A 19,056-nucleotide genomic window follows, 5' to 3' on the forward strand; every position below is an offset into this window, starting at 1 on the left:
TTATACCTGCAAATTGATAAGAGCAGGCAAACCCTTCCTATCCAACAGCAGCTGCATTATACTTGCTAGAGCACTCGGTTTATCGAGGTTGGCCTATTGCAATTCTCTCTACATTGGGGCCAATAGGGAAATTATCAAAGGAATCAAAATCCTGCAGAATAATGCGCTTAAAGCAGCACTAGGTACTCCCAGGAGAGCCCACATTACTGAATTTAGAAAAGCCAATAACTGGCTCTCGACTCATGAGAAAATCCAGCTAAAAGTGGCTTAACTTATTTACAAATATCTTAACAATGCCGCACCACGCTATCTATACAAGAGAGTCACCTGAATAAATCCAACAAGATTCACAGATCCTTCAAATCCAATGGCCTTTCAACACCTAGATTTAAACTGTCCAGAAGCTGTAGCTTCCAAGTCAAAGCAGCCCAACTATGGAACTCCACACCATCCACTCTGCAGTCAGATCAACCATACCCCACCTTCTGACAAAACCTTACAAGGTGGATTAAAGATGCAGACAAATAAACAGACTGCTAACTGCCTTGACCAACTTTGCATGTCCACCTACCGCCTGACTTAACCTGTATCTTTGCACATATCTACCACTCAGTATTTACTACCTGACTGAGCAGGGATTGTAATAATTTGTACCATTGTTTTGCATTGTTGTGTATATTTATTGCTTCCATACGTGCCTATGTGTTATTGTAACTAAGCTGTAAATTGTTGTATGCAATGCGCCCTGTTACCCTTGGCTCTGGTGTGCAATACAAGTTATAAAACAAACAAACAAACAATCACATCCCTTCCACTAGTTGATCCTATCCCCATGCCTCAGCGACTGCCCTTCTGGACCTCCCTCAGCACTTGACCAGCCTGTTGGCCCTCTCCCCCTCTCTTCCTGCACTTCCTGTTTTATTGCACTTGCACGATCCGAATGTCACATGGCCTAGTAGGATTGTTACTGTTATTTTTTCCTCCCTTCTAACCCCCTTGTCTTGTGATGCATGGAAACACTTTTTGATGTATAGGTGAGTTGCAAATGCTCAATAAATAATCAATAAATAAAATAAATAAAATAAGTCTATTACAAAAAGAATATCAAGAAAAAGCGGGATGGATCTACATCAATCTCCAGCCCCCTTTTCTGGGGCAGACTGTAACTAGGTAACTCAGTCTGCTTGCAGGTAACCAGGGGCATATAAGAATTCACAGCATTCCCAGAAAAAAGTAGGTAGCGCTTTACTTTGAGCAGCACCAGAAGCTGTTGGCTCCATTCCCCTACACCAGTGCTTTCATAGAGTTAACTTTACTTCACCCCATTAATATGTATATCATTTTTTTTTTCAGGATATGGTTGTCCAGAAAATCACATAACATACTGCAACAAAATTACAAGGTAGAAATATGTCTGCAACTGGTCTTCGGTACCTAATGAGAGGAAGAATATGTGCTCTATTATAGGGAATACTGTTTTTGCTGTATATATACTGCATGCATGTTAACAAATATCTTCTAAACACAAGTTCTCAATATTATCATTTTTTTAAAGATAAAGTTCTACAACAATGCTCTGATTAAAATGTCTATTCATATTCCCCAACCTTGCAATTTGTTTTAGTCTTAGGGCCTCATTACGACCCAGGCGGTAAGTTACCGCCTGGGTCGTACCTTTACCACCATGGCGTAAACTATGTTTACGCCATGGTGGTTGGGGGACTTACCGCCCCATTCCGAGTTTGGTGGGGCGGTAAGTCCCCAATCCCCATTTACCCTTCCCCATTCCCATTTTTGCCCCATAGGGCATAATGGGAGTGGGGAAGGCGTTAATTACGCCACCGTAAATTACGGTGGCGTAATTAACTCCATGGTCCCTTAGCGCCATGGATTTTAACACCGCAGGTGTTAAAACCTCCATGGCGCTAAGGGACCTCGTACTCAGGCGGTAAGGGTCGGCGCTGTTTACGGCGCCGTAAACCCCTTACCGCCTGAGTTGTAATGAGGGCCTTAGTATGCTATATTAATATTAATGTGAAATTTATTTGGCAAAAATCTGTTAAACCACACATACAAGGGGCCTCATTACGACCCAGGCGGTAAGTTACCGCCTGGGCCGTGACTTTACCACCATGGCGTAAACTATGTTTACGCCATGGTGGTTGGTGGACTTACCGCCCCATTCCGAGGTCGGCGGGGCGGTAAGTCCCCAATCCCCATTTACCCTTCCCCATTCCCATTTTTGCCGCATAGGGCATAATGGGAGTGGGGAAAACGTTAATTACGCCACCGTAAATTACGGTGGCGTAATTAACTCCATATTCCCTTAGCGCCATGGATTTTAACACCTGCTAAAAGCAGGTGTTAAAAGCGCCATGGCGCTAAGGGACCTCGTAGTTGGCGGTAAGGGGTCGGCGCAGCTAACGCTGGCGTTAACCCCTTACCGCCAGGGTCGTAATGAGGCCCAATGTATACAAAAGGCTGCTTAATGAACATTAAAAAAAAATGTAATTTCAAAAGCTCCAAATATTAGGTAGCAAATGTTTAAAAAAACTATATCCAAAAGCTATCCCCCAGCTCCAAATGTGCACAAACTATTAGGTACAAAAGTATCACATTCTTTATAATCCTCTGATAAAAGTCTGGGTGGACTCCGGTTTACTCTCACTTCATAATAACCTTATTTTACACATAGGCTACATATGTGAAAAGTGTTCATTGTATTAGCGATATATTGGATGGTATCCAGTCTTTCCATTGAAAAAGTTTCAAACAGAAAAACAATACAAAAAAATGCATTCAATGGAAACGATTTTATTGGAAAACTTTTGATGCATTTTACTTTTGCTGGAAAGTTTTCGATGGCAAAGACTAGTAACCATATTGGACACATGCCCAACACTGCTGCAAATTACTTATCCAGGGCATAAAAAAACAGACATTTTGAAACAGTACCACGTCCTTTGCCCTGGTGAAATAATGCATGGAAACAGGAATTTTCTGCATGAGGGCAGTTTGCACACTAGTGCAAATGCGACTTGTATCAATACAAAGTTCTTGTAATACCACAACACAACTTAACATGGCCTAAACTTAAATATTTCTACTTTTGTACTATGTCTCTCACTTTTAAGGGTTCTTTTATTGGTGACAAAAGGCTGCCATGTAGCAGCATGTTCATCAACACGTGCTGCATGAATAAAGGCCATTCCCGATCCCAATTAGAGAGTAGGTTGTTTAGGCCGTATTACTGGGGCCAATGTTCCCTCTAAGCTGTGCGCATGTGCGCTTGCCAAACTTTCTTCTGGGTGCCGCTCAGAAGAATTTCAGCAGCACACCCAGACAATTCCCACCTATTCAAAAAGATGTAATGATGCACAAGGCACAACGGGTACCTAATACTTTCTTTCTCTCAAAAGGAAGCTAAATTATATGAACTAGTTTTGCTATTCTGGTCTAGCTTATTTACATTGCCTTACTATGCAAGCTTGACCTTAAAAGCACCCAAACCCTAAAAGTAGAATACATCCACAATAGGTTAATAAGTAATATGAAAAGGTTACTGCATGAACAGAAGATATTATTAAGATTATTGTCTGCACACATTAACAAAATGGTCACCCTCCCTACTCATGACTCCTATACTTTACTCTACCACACTTATACCTTATGACTCAAACGTCTGCCACAGGCTTCATTCAGATAAATTACTAGACAACCTTGACTCTGCCTACCTTGGCTCTACAAAAAGGTTTCCAGACTTGCACCTACATCCACTTGTTTTATGTTTCTAATATGAATTAGGTTTTAGCACAATAATTTCTGTTACTCATGCTGCATCAGCAAAAGCATCACCCAAACTATGTTGCCCAACTATCAGCTCAAATATCAGATACTGAGTGCAAGTACCCAGGCTACTTGAATATGTAACTTCATCCCATGATTCCTATTCTTTGTATATATGTAACACAAGCACTTTGAAGCTGCCCCCTTGAAAGTTAAGGCATTCTAAAACTCAAATATTAATTTGCCCTCTAAGGAATTTGTGCAGCCAAATGTCATATCTACTTTATAAGCGAAGAGCTTGCAATATCATTTACCTGGCCTGCATGGGATAATGGGTATGGACTATGCCTGCCATTATTTGTCTATAGTAATAGGGCAAATCATATACAGATTACTAAAATGCTTTTCACACAATCTGCCAAGTTTCCAAGTTTTCAAAGTTCCATGGGGCATAGACCTTAAATTATATGCCAACTAGCTGCCATGCAAAAACAGTTTCACTCAACATTTTTATAATCCTACCTAACAATTTAAAGGTGGGGTAGCAAACAATCTTTTATACACGTCATAGTAATTTTGCACTTACAGATTCATGACATTTTCTTAAACTGCACATAATATTATGGTGAGGTTTTAAATGTATTTTGCGGGTATGCAAATATCCAAGTTAGTGTTTTACTGCTACAATCCCTCACTTTTTACAGAGCCCTGTCAAATGGTATTGGAGGCTAGTACGGGAGCCGAGGTAGGGTACAGATGGAAGGGCACAGGTGAACACTCCTTTGGGGTGAAACCCAGATATGCAAAGTTAAAAAAAAGAAATCAGACATTTTGGCCGGGCAGTATAGTGAAGGACATGTGTTTGTTTTCTGAAGGATCGGATTCTCTAGGAACTGCCTAGGAAATGGTGCCTTTGTTTCTTTCTCTGCTCAGCTGCTGTGGGCTTTTCAATATGATAATATATTTGTGTTTATTGCCTCTAGCATCCCCATGTATCTTGACCGCACATTTCATAAGAGGGGTCCATAGTTAAAGTAGAAAGCACTCAATCTTTTGTACCTATGAACATTGCTGCTATTGACTGAAAGGGGAAATATATGTGATTATCTTCAACGGTGCTCCAGACAAACCCTCAGTGAAACTCTAGTGGAACTTTGTATAGGCTTTGGTGAGAAAGGGTGGGCAAAATTGTAGCTGTTTTATGTATCCTGTCATATCACTTCCTATTTCAGAGTTACAAGGAGGGCTCTGATATGATGTTTCTCCCTAGTCAAAAAATCAAATGATTTTTTAGGGAGTAAGAAAGCAATTAGCTTTGGCATAAGAGATATTTCATGTTTATTAAAATATGTTCTTTCCCCATAAAATTCCTCTTGAGATTGGGCAGTATTATTTGAGTTTCTACCTATGTCACTGCTCTGTGGGTCACTGATTCAAAAACAAAATATCAGTGGAACGTTGTGGGTAGAAGCAGGAGGTAGGTTCCTATATGTTCATGGTTTTCCATTTTGTTGGGCACATTTCCGTGTTTTAAGGTAGTCACAATGGATTGTGTATATGCCTCCTAGCTGTAAGGCTGCTTTTGAGCAAATTTCATAAATCACAGGACCACGTAATGTGGATAGCAAGCTGTAAGGACATGTATAGCATTTTGCAAAACTATAATAGCATTTTATTGACCCAGATAATAGTATTTTGTTAGCAGGTAATATAGCATTTTTTTTTGCCTTTTGCCAGTAGAATATATCATTATTGGTAGTATGCAAAGTACAGGATTTATAACACAGCCAAGCCCAATTTGAAACTGCAAATAATGAAATGCACACATAGAAAAAGCTTAGTGTGCTGCCAGGTCAAATCATGAAGTGCATCATTTTTTGTTGTTGATGCTTCATGCATGGAAACTACATTACAATATACATAACTGACTAACATTATTTAACATTACTAAAATACTAACTCTAACTCATATAACATTAAAATGCAGTCTTCTATGCAAAATGAGGTGAAATCCATGTTTTGGTGGCACTGCTGAAATTCATTTTTAAATGCACACTGGCGTTTTCTTCAGCTTGTGGAGAGCAGAAAGAATGCAAGCAGCAGGAAACAGAATGAACCAGTAACCATAGAGGCCTAAAGCTTCAATTGTTCTGAAAATAAGGGCTGATACAGAGCACACATGTTCTACTATGATTGGTGAAAATTATAGGCAGACAAGCTACAGCAATAAGGGGACGGATAGGAGATTTCTTGGTAACAATAAATGGGGAGAGGAGTTCATGCTGGGCTGAGAAGACTGACAGAGTTCAAAGGGGTAGAGTGCTAGCTATGGAATATTGATAAACTGGCGCTCCCCACACAAGATTACATAAGCATTTTGTGCTGACACTGGGTCTGCATTTGCAAATACAACGAGGTTGTGCAGAGGACTTCAAAGAAAGGCCGACCTTGGTAAGACAAGTGCAAGTGAGGACCAGATAAGAATGCCATATGTTTGGCTAAGATTTATTGCAGTGTAGAGAGGTTAGGAAATCATTGCATGTTTATTTTACATTATTTTCAGAATGTGGGAACATTAATCCATGTTTAACAAAATATCTGCCTGTTCTATTTTGTTCTCTTGTATTGCAGAGGATGCTGTATTTAACCCATGGTAAAACTTGTTGATTTGTAAATAAGATTCAATACAATAATTATTTATAAAAACAAATGGGATTTTTGTGTCATTCATGCATCTGTTTATTTACAAAGGTGATGTTTAAAGGGGAGGCTCATATCAGTGCAGTAGTGCATTTGCCAGTTTACCAATGCAAGTAAAATAGAAAACAAGAAAAGCTAGCAATAATCAGTCATAAAGCAGAGGTTAGTGTGCGGGATGATGAATGTTTCCTTCATTGCATGCGGATGGAAAAGTGTCTGATCTGATCTGATACATAGATTACTGGATGTAAGTAAGCCAGTAATGTTTTAGGGCACATAGATTACTGGATGTACATAAGCAAGTGATACCAGCCACAAACTGTAGGTGGTGCGCTAAATAAAATCATTGGGTTCTGATAAAGTGCATACATCTGGAGCTCTCTACAGACAACTAGGAGGTATTCTAATAGAAATGAAAGTTTTTTTTATGATGGGGTTATAGTATAAAAAGAAAACCATGCTCATCACTATACCACAGGTATAAATACCGCAAAACAGGATACCACTAAAATGACCACCAATATAAGCTAACAAGGTATGGTCACTGAAATAGTGTGATACCAACCCCAATACAAATGCACGACTAATTTACTACCAAATTACCACCAATATTTTTACGGTAAGAAAATACTGCCAAATCCCGAATGTACCCCAATAAAACAAAACCTCTTACAAAGCAGAGACGCAGGAAAACTGATCATCATATTCTGTGGTGCAGTTATTCAAATGCAATTAAGGTCTTCACACACATTTTGAGGCATGTTCTCCCGGCCCTTGAATTACTTCATTAAAGTGGCACATGAATTTCTAATTGCATGTTTTCTGACACATTCCTTTTAGTTGCCATTATTTCATTTGCAGAAATGCATCCTGTCTGAATGTTTTGACAGCCATCAGTGATAAGTGATGTTTGCTTTTTGTAATAAACATGAGTATTTTTTTCAATTGGTTTTGCACACTTTCTGCATTGTCTCTAAGCAGTGTCGACACATAAATAGCCACATCTAAACCTATTGTTTATCCTGACCATACAAAGCTTTTTTGTGCATACACATTTTTGTCTCTGTAAATGAGTAATTTTGCTAAGGAACTATGGCATATCTTGAAGTCTTTGACTGGTTGATGAGCTCTCCTTATAACCACATAAAATATTTGTAGTTTTTAATCCTATGGGCCTCATTCTGAGTAGGGCGCAAAGGGATACCGGCCACCGTTAAGGACATGGGTGCCGGTAATCCCGTTGCGCCCTATTCAGAGGTCCCTTAGCGGGTCCCTTCCTTAACGCCTGGTCTGACTATGCATTAAGGACGGGACCCGTTAAGGGACTTTGGAGCTAATAATGGTACAGCAAATTGCGGTACCGTTATTAGCTACTTCCCCATTCCCATTGAGCCCAATGGGGGCTCAAATGGGAATGGGGTATGGCTTTTTCAATGGGAACTTACCAGTACCTCCAGGGTCAGAATGGACCGGTAAGTCCCCATTGAACCAGGTCAGACCCGGACCTGGTATGGGAGGTAGTCATGGCGCAAATAGCGCCATGCCTACCTCCATACCCGGAATGAGGCCCCATATGTTTGGAAAAAGTGTTTCAAAATGCACCTTTTACACTGACTCATAAAGAATTACAGTGGTTGAGAAGGAGAAATTCTGTTCCAAGCTCACCAACTACGCATGCTCACAAAATAGCTTACCTCGTAATTTAGTTGCATATATGGAAAATAAGTTGCGCACAAAAGCTAAGCATTTCCGTACTTAGGAAAGATAATTAGAGGGAACATTGACTGGGGGTACTTGAGCATGGTAGAGTTGCACGATTTAGCAGGTAAAATAAATAACTTAAAGAATATGTTTTTTGCACAGTGCATGTATGCAGCATATATGGCCCTTTCCAACCAGGCAATCCTGCCCTTTGGAGAAAGCCTCCTAATAGTAGTTAAATTAATGTTCCCCAAATATGAACCACAGCCAAATGAAGAAACACTCTGACCTTGGACATGTCTCTGGTCTAATCAAACATTTAAGAAGTTTGCCTGGTTTTATGTGTACATGTGAAGATCAAATGTAAGTCTTGCTAGTGCTTTGCTTACCATTGTAAGAGGTTTTGTCTTTTGGGCTATTACCTGATTTGGCGGTATTTTGATATCGTGGTATGTTGGTGGTAAATTGGCCTTAACTCATTTTGGGTGGTAGTTTAGTATTACCCTATTCTGGTAATAGTTTAGTATTATCCTATTTGGAGATGATTTAGTGTTAGCTTACTTTGGCGGTAATTTTATGGTATCTTATTTTTGTGGTGATTTTAGCAGTGAGCATACCTTCTCTCTTTATAAATATGATAGACCTTCGGCTGACTGTAACCTCTCACCCAGACCTATCGCATGTTTAGGGAACCCAATAAAATCATGAATAATATCACTTGTCACATGTAAATTATTTCAGTGGTTTATCTACACCAAAGACCTGCGCTCCTGGAAAGCACTGCTTCCCTTCTGGCATGCAAGGAAGCACATTCACATACACACAAACTTCTATCTTGCATATGTATACTTGTCCTTGTTTTCTGAACTTTTTCTTCTGCGGTAAAATAAAAACAGTAAATATTTTATCACACTGGTGCAAGCACCACACCTCCTAATTACTCCATCCCCCTGAAATAGTGACCATACAATGCATGAAAAGAAACACAAAAACCTAATTCCAGCCTTGTTTCTGCTATTTGCAGGAGATTTTGTCTTTGTGGCTAATTCCTGATTTGGCTGTATTTTAGTATAGCAGCATTTTGGCTATATTTTGGGGGTAAATTGGCCTTACCATTGGTAGTAGTTCAGTATTACCCTATTTTGGTAATAGTTCAGTACTTATTTTGGTGGTAATTTTAGTGGTATCTTGTTTTGGTGGTAATTTTAGTGATATTTTGTTTTCTATAATACCACCCCATAATAAGACAAACTTCCCCTCTTTATAATTATAACCCACCTTTGGCTGACGGTGGATAACCATTGGACTTGGCACACCTTTAGCGAACCCAGTAAGATTATACAGAATGCCACTTATTGCATGTAGCTCATGTTACTGATTTATTTACATCAGTAACCTATGTGCCTTGGAGGACACTGCTTTCTCTTCAGCATGCAGAGATGCACATTCATCCCAACATTCAAACTCTCTAGCTTGCCTATGTATACATTTCTGCTTTTCACTGATGTTACCGCTGGCAGTGTAATATTTCTACCACTGTGATATGAACACCACTGCGCTTTCTAATTATTTTCCCCAGTTGAAATATGAAGCATTGGAGACATAAAGAAAAATCCTTACACCAGACTAATCCAAAATGTTTATGATGATGTTAAGCATTATATGATTAACAATGACAATGTAATCCAATCAGGAATAACCCTTTTCCCACAAATCTTACCCACATTAGTTCTGCTGAAGCTCCTAAGAGAAAATACAAAAAAGATATTGCATAGCATTGATATCATTTATTAACCTGTCATTTTACACTATCATCATTTAGTACATGCAAAATGAAAACACCCAGTTTTGTTTAAAAAGAAAAGAAATACCTGTGCTGACTGAAATAAAATGTACACATCCCACATTCTCCTCAATTGTCGACAGCACTTACAATGATCTGCGAAGCTCTGTATTTCTTCTGCTTTATCTCTCCCTGCCGTGGCTATCTACGCGGGAGTAGCACAGCCTGTACACTGCCCCAGGAATGCTTCAAAGCCAGGCATCACCTCCCCTGCACTATCTTCGCATGGCAGCCCAGCAGCACGGCACCCAGCGTCTGATCGAAGCACCAGCAGGGAGCAGGATCCCAGATTGAATCTCCTCCCCTCTGCTCAACTGCCTAAATCTTCTCTTTCAGTCCATCAAAGTTAGCTCAGCCTTCCCTGATGTGCCTGCCTCCTTCCAAGCTTCTACAAATCACATTACAATGGCCTGCATGTAACAAATAATTTCCTGCGAGAACAATGAAAGCTTCAGTGGCACAAGAAGCAGCTATTCATCTACTTTTTTACTGTGCATATTTCTCTCCATGGAAGAACACTAAAACTGAATGAATGTCCATCTGTGTTTAGCGACTGCATTAACATGTTAATTGGGACAATTAGTTGGTTACTGAGCTTTCGGTTAGTATATTCTGTTATGTAGGTTATTTCCACAATGCGGTTTGTCACAGATAGAAATACCTAATTTGGTTATATGCACATTGAAAACCTGTCTTTTTCTGCATTCTGTCTTTTTATTCAAACCTAATGTGGCATTTCACCTGCCCCTTGTAATGTCCCTTCTCTTCTCTACCTTCAGGCTAATATCCTTTAACCTCCTGACCTGTAACCCTAAATTGTCCCCACATGCACCCATTTGCATTTTAAAATAACTTGTTTGGGGTTACTTAAAATGAACAACCATTTGCTGGCTTGTTAAAACACTACCAATGAACACATTTCCCTTCACAAACATGTTGTTATTTGCATGAATATATACAATATATCTCTACATATTGTCGTTATTACTAATTTTCTTTAAACTCAGCAATATACAATCAGAATTTTTTTTTTACATTTCATGATATCACAGTCATAATTCTTACCAACAGCAGGCACAGCTTCATCCCTCAAAGAGATAAGATAAAAGCACATGGCAACATATGGAAAGCATTTGTTAACGTTGTATGCAGTTCTCTTTAACATGTACATAAAGAAAGAAACAAAAAATAGGACATTTTATTTTAAAAATAGAATCTATGCTGCCTGATAATAAATGACTCATCCCACATACTGCTCAATTATGACCTAACGTACAATAGTTTGTGAAGCCTGCTTCTATGTTCCGCCTGGGTTTTTTTCTGCAGGAGCTTATCTGCACAAACCTCACATGGCCCACGGGCACAGCCTTGGAATTCCAGTCCCTCAAGGCCAGAACGACAGCTCCCTCAGCACTGTCTTCAATCTGCAGCCCAGGAGCCCAGAATCCGAGATTGGCACAGATAGGAACCGAATCTGAGAATAATCTGCCCACGTTTCTCTGCTAAGTTACCTGTATTCTAACCTCTTGTCAATCAAGAATAACCCTGCCTTTCTTCTGACATGCTTGACAACACCTAGGTTTCTGCCAACCACATTACCAGAGCATTCAGGTAACTACTTACTTCCTGCGAGAACGAAAGGAGTTTTCAGACTGCATAATAAGACAGCGAAATATTTTTACTGTGCATATTTTCTTCTCCATGGAACAGAATGAATTTCCATCCGTGTTTACGGAACTCCATTACAATGTTAACTGGGACAATTAATTAGTTACTGGGGTTATTGTTAATGGGAGAGTTAGTCTGTTATATATGTTATTTCCCAATGCAGTTCCTCACAGATAAAATGCAACTAATTGGTATATATGCACATTGAACCTATGTATTTTTCTGAATTCTGTTTTATCCTCCTAGGCCTAATTGACTGTCCAGTGGCATTTCACCTGCCCATCTCTTTTCCACCTTCAGGTTGACCCCATTAACATGCTGATGTGTGTCCCTAATTTGCCCCCACTTGCACCCATTTGCTGGCTACTACTGAAAACATTTTGCTGAACCTTTTACTGAGTGCATTTAAAGTGAGCACCCATTTTACTGCCTGCTACTGAAAATCCCATAATCTGCATACACTTTGTAATAGCTGCATTTAAAAATACTGCTATATATCCCTACACCATGTAACAGATTTCAATATCCTAACATGTCCAAAGTAATGTCAATCTGATTCAGCTATTGGATCCTTTACCACACCTTTCATATCACAGCATTGTTGATAATTGCCTATAACAGATGAGTAGAACGGTTGGACCAGACCAGGGCCCAATTGTCAACAGTGACTAAACCCAATCTATGCTTTACTTACTATACCAGGCGAATTTCTTTGCTGGTAGATTTGAGAACAATTAGTACATTAAAACTCTCACTGAATATGCATCTAGCTACGGTGTCTAGTCAAATGGTCGACAGACAAATGGTTGACAGACAAATGGTCGACACAATTTGGTCGACAGGTCAAATGGTCGAATTTTTTTTATTTATATATATATTTTTTAGGTTTTCGTTTAGGGAAAAAAAGGGGTTTTTAGCAAAAAAAAACAGGGTTTGGGCCCCCCCCCAAAAAAAAAAAAATGTGAATAAACCAAAAAAATAAAATTCGACAATTTGACCTGTCGACCTTTTGGTGTCGACCATTTGTCCTGTCGACCATTTATTTTCGACCAAATGACCTAGAACCTCTAGCTACTGCTCATCCATGAACGTAATTTCACCAACATGCCTGTGGTTGCGGAAGTGAACACACGTAGGGGAGTCCCCCGAATGAACCATTCAACAACTAATTTGATTGCCCAGTTTTAGCTCATACTAGGTCCCATTCCATATGCTGTTTTAATCACCACACAGAATGTAAAATGTAATACACAGTGTTTGTCATTTTGTACAAAAAGGTAATAATTTATTACATAGGCCATTGGTCCTACGTTCACACAAAAAAAAAGAATACATATATCAATATGGAAGATGTATATATACATCTAATAGCATTTTAGTGATGTAATCATAAAACGAAAGGTGACACAGAAACAATTCTATAGTATGGAGGAAAGCGGGCACAAAACACTGTCTTCCTGGCCCTATCTGGCTAATAAGTCACAGAAATCCTCCAAAACATAGTGTCACCTAATACATATTCTAAAATTGTTTATGCATGACAAGAATTGTACATGACTGAAAATACACATCCCAGGTCGACGTCCATGGTGGCGATGTTGGACCACATAGCATAACTCGTTAATACAGAGTGATGCAAGGGACGTTTCAGCAGGACATCAGTTATACTGCCTTCGTCAGGACCCCAAAGGAGATGGAGCTTTAAAGAAAAGAAGCGGTCCTCCAGGAGTATATTTGCTGCCACAAAGGTGGCGCAAAGGAGAAAGAACCTCCTAGTCTTGGTGGGAAGACTAGGTATGACCTCAATGGGTATGCCTCTGTTGACTGTCGTATGGATCAAACGTCCATGTAACCAAATTCAGTGATCCGGGGCAACCATGCAGTCGGGCATCCTCCCGTAATCAATTCTAGGCTGAATTTCTGGGTTTGGAATTGCTCCTTATTTTGTTTGGGAACACGTCAGTTTCTCTGGCATGATAACGGCGGCTGTGGTTGCGGAAGTGACATCACATGGCCCTTGACCTCCGATGAAACCACAGGAAGTGATGTCATTTGACATTACAGCCAAGTGACTTCACGAGAAGGGATGACACAGCACCTTCAGATGCATCTAACACCCGTGTTTCCAGGCGCTCTCATTTCAGCCAGATATAAGAACCGATGCACAGAGGGAGGCGAGATCTGTCCACGATCACAAATTTGAGGAATGTAATTTCCCAGATTCTATGTGGAGCCTATATGTAAAACATACATAATGCAGTACATGAAATAGCGTAACCAAAATCTCCAACATAGACTACAGCTAGTTTATGAAACATATATAGATCATTAGACACCGAAGTACTCGTTATCTGTGGCATTGATGTGTCAAGCCAAAAAAACACTGACATGGGGAGACGTAAAGTGTCTATTTACCCAGGAGCAAAATGCTACACAAGCAAGGCCTGAAAATTAAATCATTGACCATGATTTAGTATCAACAAGATTCCATGGGTATAAATGTATCTATGAGTCAGCTACCAATACCCTAGAACAGAACTATTATGCCGGTGTAAGTTGAGGTCATCTGTCTCCTTGTGCATTTATATTTAAGTTATGTGACAGGCAACCACATTTCAGAGCCGAATACTGTAATGTCCTAGGCTGTGATACCTCACTCTTCTTAAATCATTTTAATGGGGTGAGGTGGGGGGTCCGGTGAATGAGGCTTCCACAAAGCCCTTTCACAAAGAAGTTTGCGTAGCGAGGGGCCGGTCACTCCATGGGTCTCTCACTTCTGAGACTAAGGACCTGATTCACAGAAGCATTTAAAAATGGTGCAATCCCATTGGCAAAGGCTCTTTGAATGTGAATCAGGCCCTATTTGTCCAAGGCTTATTTTTTGTTTACAGTGTTGCACCGGAGCAGGGCCATGGTCGGGTTTGCGGACCCTCTCGACCTTTCACATCACATTTGAATGCATTCAATGTGAGCAGAGCTAGCTCAATCAGTGGCTTAGCACAACATGTGGGGGACTCCATATGAGACATGCTGAGGGTCCCCCCTCAAGTTCCTTAACAAGTCAGAGGGCACATAACACCTCGGGGTGGCCCGGACCTCAACATGTGCACAATGTCCATAAGGATTATGCCGCTGCATAGGCATGCACTAATCCAAGTGAAAGTAAATATGTTTTTTAATCAAAGATTACATATTTCACCTAGTGTAGAAACGAAGGGTGGGTGCCTGGTCCCAAGATGTTGAGTTGTTTTATTTGAGGGTTTAAATATTTGCCACAAATATGCGTCAGCGACCAAGCATAGTGAGTTGGCCCGAACTAATGAAATGGGTTTGGGGGTCAAGCGGATACTTGCCCTTCCCATGTTCGCTTTGATATTTTTTTTATAATATTATTACTGCCACTAGGCATAAAACTGGCCCTGACAGTATATGCCGCTACTCCTATGTAATAAAATACTCCCGCTGGTTTGGCCATTAAAAGTGACATGTCACAATAGATGCTCAGTTAATAAAAAGTCATGCTACAGTGAGAAATGTTCAGGCTGCTACACCAACAAGTCAGTCTAGCCAGGTAATACTACTTTTCATGCTTGCTTTATCAAAGATGATGAGTAATAAATATTATGCCACAGTAAGCAATTGCTAGAGTGGCTGTACCAAAATGTTAATTTAGCCAGGTAATAGCACACATGAACTTGGCTGTGCCCAAAAATACCAGTAAAACATGCAAAGTCAATATAGAATGTGTCAAAAAAACTCTTGTGATCCCCAGTATCCAGGTTACACACACATACATACACAGGAAATCCCCTTTCACCAACCCATACATCTCCTCTCACATTCATTCACACTGCATTTACCACACAGGCATGCACCCATCCACCCAGAGCATTCACACATACAATCACATTCATACCCTTTCACCTACCAGTCACTCACCCATGTACTTTCTCTCACATACACTGGCACCCACCCACCAAGAGCACACCCACACACTCACATTTCAACTCACTCACCCACCATTCACTCCCCTATAAACCTCTCATGTTCACTTGCACTGCATTCTCCACACAGGAATGTACCCATCCACCCAGAACATCAAACACACACTATCAGATTTCTGCTCACTCACCCACTATTCACTGACCCAAACACCTTCTCTCGCATCCACTCACACTGCATTCTTCACACAGACACATACCCACCCACCCAGAACATTAAAACACACACTATAACATTTATACTCATTCACCAACCAGTCACTCACTCTTACACCATCGCTTACATCCACTCTCACTGCATTATCTACACATCAACTAACCCACCCACCCAGAACATTCAAACACTCATACTATCAAATTTCATCTCATTCACCCACCACTCTCTGACGAGAAGGGGTTGGTGCTGAACGTGGCATCTGACACGTGCCACATGTCATGCTCAGCTACAACCCCTAATGAGTGCTTCCTCCTCACGCTGCATGGCCCGTCCCAGCCTTCACTTCAGCATTCAGTGGGTAAAGACTGTGCTGTGGCATCCCCAGAACTGGTGTGGTGGGCCCCCCGCACTGTAGGGGCTACAGGGGCGCCTGCTAATCCTGGAGCTTCTGTTTTCCTTTTTTTACAGGGGTACGAAGGGAGATAGCAGGGGTGGCAAGGGAGAGCACATGGGTCATGGCTGCGACCCCTGGTGACCACCAATTGATATACCTGTGCTCATCTATCGCCCTACGCACTGTGGCACCTGCATTGGCATTTCATTTTGAGGCAAGTGTTGAACAAAATCCGTAGTGTCCATAACACAACTGAGTGCTCGCCAGCCATGCAGATTGTGTGTTTGACGTGATGATTGGTCAGACAAACCGGTCACACACAAAAAAAAAAGGAAATTGCTAAAGTGTCAGTTAACAAGGTATATAATAAGAGCGCAATTTCAATAAATATTATATTTACAGATTATACAGACTGTGTATACAGTATACACTGAGAACCAGCATAGGAGAACACCTGAGCCTCCTTAACTCTCACAAGCCAAGATACCCACTGGCTTTACACTGGCAAGACAATCACCAACTAGATAAGAAAGAGGACATCAGATTCATGGGCTTTGCATGTTTTGGACAAACCCTTGTTGACTTTCGAGCCAGAAGTCAATTAGCACCTGCTATATAGTGATTTTTGACTATACTCAGTGTTGTGTAGTTGTTTGGTTTCATTCGAGAGTAGGTGTGATATTTTCCGAAATTTTTACAGGTGGCTATGGAAGACGCAGACTTTAATCACAGTATCCGACTTCATAAACTGTATGATCTAGGACATTTACTTCAGAATGAACCTTGAACAAGGTGGTGAATGAGGGAGGGAGGGGATGAGGAAGAGTGGGAAGGAAGGAAGGAAGGAAGGAAGGAAGGAAGGAAGGAAGGAAGGAAGGAAGGAAGGAAGGAAGGAAGGAAGGAAGGAAGGAAGGAAGGAAGGAAGGAAGGAAGGAAGGAAGGAAGGAAGGAAGGAAGGAAGGAAGGAAGGAAGGAAGGAAGGAAGGAAGGAAGGAAGGAAGGGAGGGAGGGAGGGAGGGAGGGAGGGAGGGAGGGAGGGAGGGAGGGAGGGAGGGAGGGAGGGAGGGAGGGAGGGAGGGAGGGAGGGTCTGTGCACGTGCTATTTTAAAGTCTATCTTGCAGGTTAGGGGGCCAGATTACAGAAACTTTGCACCAGTGCAAGTGCAAAATTGCACCAGTGCAAGTACAAAGTTGCACCATATTAGCAGCAGCGCACAATTTGCCCTGTTTCTAAAAACACTGGAACATATTAGACAACTATTGCACCATGAGACGTGCAGTTTGGCATGGTATAGGCACCTGGCCAAAAATTGCCCTAGTGCAAAAAAGATACATTTTCACTGCATGTTCGCACCAGGGCAACTTTTGCCCTAGTGCTTATACGGAATGCTATTAGCACTAGGGAAAACTTTGCCCTGGTGCAAAAATGTATCTTGTTTGTTCCCGGGTAATTTTTGCTCTGGTGTTTATATCATGCCAAACTGCACTTGTCATGGTGCAATAGTTTTCTACTATATTCTAGTGTTTTTAGAAGTAGGGCAAACTTTGCCCTAGTGCTAATACCATTAAATTTTGCATTTGCACCGGTGCAACATTTCTGTAATCTGACCCCAGGGGCCAGATTACAGAAACTCTGCACTGGTGCAAGTGCAACGTTTGCACAGTATTAGCACTAGGGCAAAGATTGCCGTACTTTTAAAATCACTGGGACATATTAGACAACTATTGCACCATGACAGGTGCAGTTTGTAAGGTATAACCACCAGGGCATAAATTGCCCTCAGGTTAAAAGGATACATGTTCACTGCATTATTGCAACAGGGCATAGTTTGCCCTAGTGCTAATATGGAATGCTATTAGCACTAGGGCAAACTTTGCCCTGGTGAAAAAGTGCATTGAAAATGTATCTTTTGCCCTGGTGCTTATAGCATGCCAAATTGCACTTCTCATGGTGACATAGTTTTCATATATGTAGCAGTGTTTTTAAAATAGGGCAAACTTTGCCCTAGTGCCAAAACCGTGAAACTTTGCACTTTCACCAGGGCAACGTTTCTGTAATCTGGCCCCAGATGTGTTATTTGCGGATTTTAACTGCTTTCTGTTTCATTTGGTAGGAGCTTCCGCGAAATGAACACGTGTTGAGTCAATTATGTCAATGATTTTCAGAGTTGTGATTTATTTTTACACAAACTAATCCAGCCAGCTGGCAATGCGTCTTCCTTAATTGCAAGGCGATGCGTGTCTGTTGACGCCAAACACGTGTACACCTCCATTCGCTGTTTCCTCGAAGCAGGAGTGGAACGACATGGTCGTAACACTTTCTTGGAACCCTCCTCTTGCAATTACCACCTGAGAGCTTTTTACTGGGTATTGTTAGCCATGCTTTGCGGAGGTCCACATTGCAATGGTAACATGAAGTGCATCATTCCAATGAGAGGCTAAGTACAGAGATCCAAGAAGGAAAACGTGTGTCATTATAAATAACTCGGGGATGAATAATGATGACAGAATCCACGGCCTGTGCATTACATCGATGGACTCACCTAGCCAGAACTTGTTTTAAGAAAGCACTTTGAATCGATTTGCTTCTTCAAGTGAACCGAGCGTGCATTAACAAGAAACAACTTTGCCACACAAACAAGCTTAAAAGGAAAGCAAAAAATATCAAAGGATCCAACAGGCTTCATCTTTTCAAACATGTCAACGTGAGGAATGATGTGGTCCGGCCTGCGAATGTTTATCTCAATGGAAGCTCAATTAAAACAATGCAATATGGCACTGACAATCAACTAAAATATGCTATTTA

This window comes from Ambystoma mexicanum, chromosome 6q (genome assembly GCF_040938575.1).
Source record: "Ambystoma mexicanum isolate Mex_15411 chromosome 6q, UKY_AmexF1_1, whole genome shotgun sequence".
NCBI lineage: Eukaryota > Metazoa > Chordata > Amphibia > Caudata > Ambystomatidae > Ambystoma > Ambystoma mexicanum.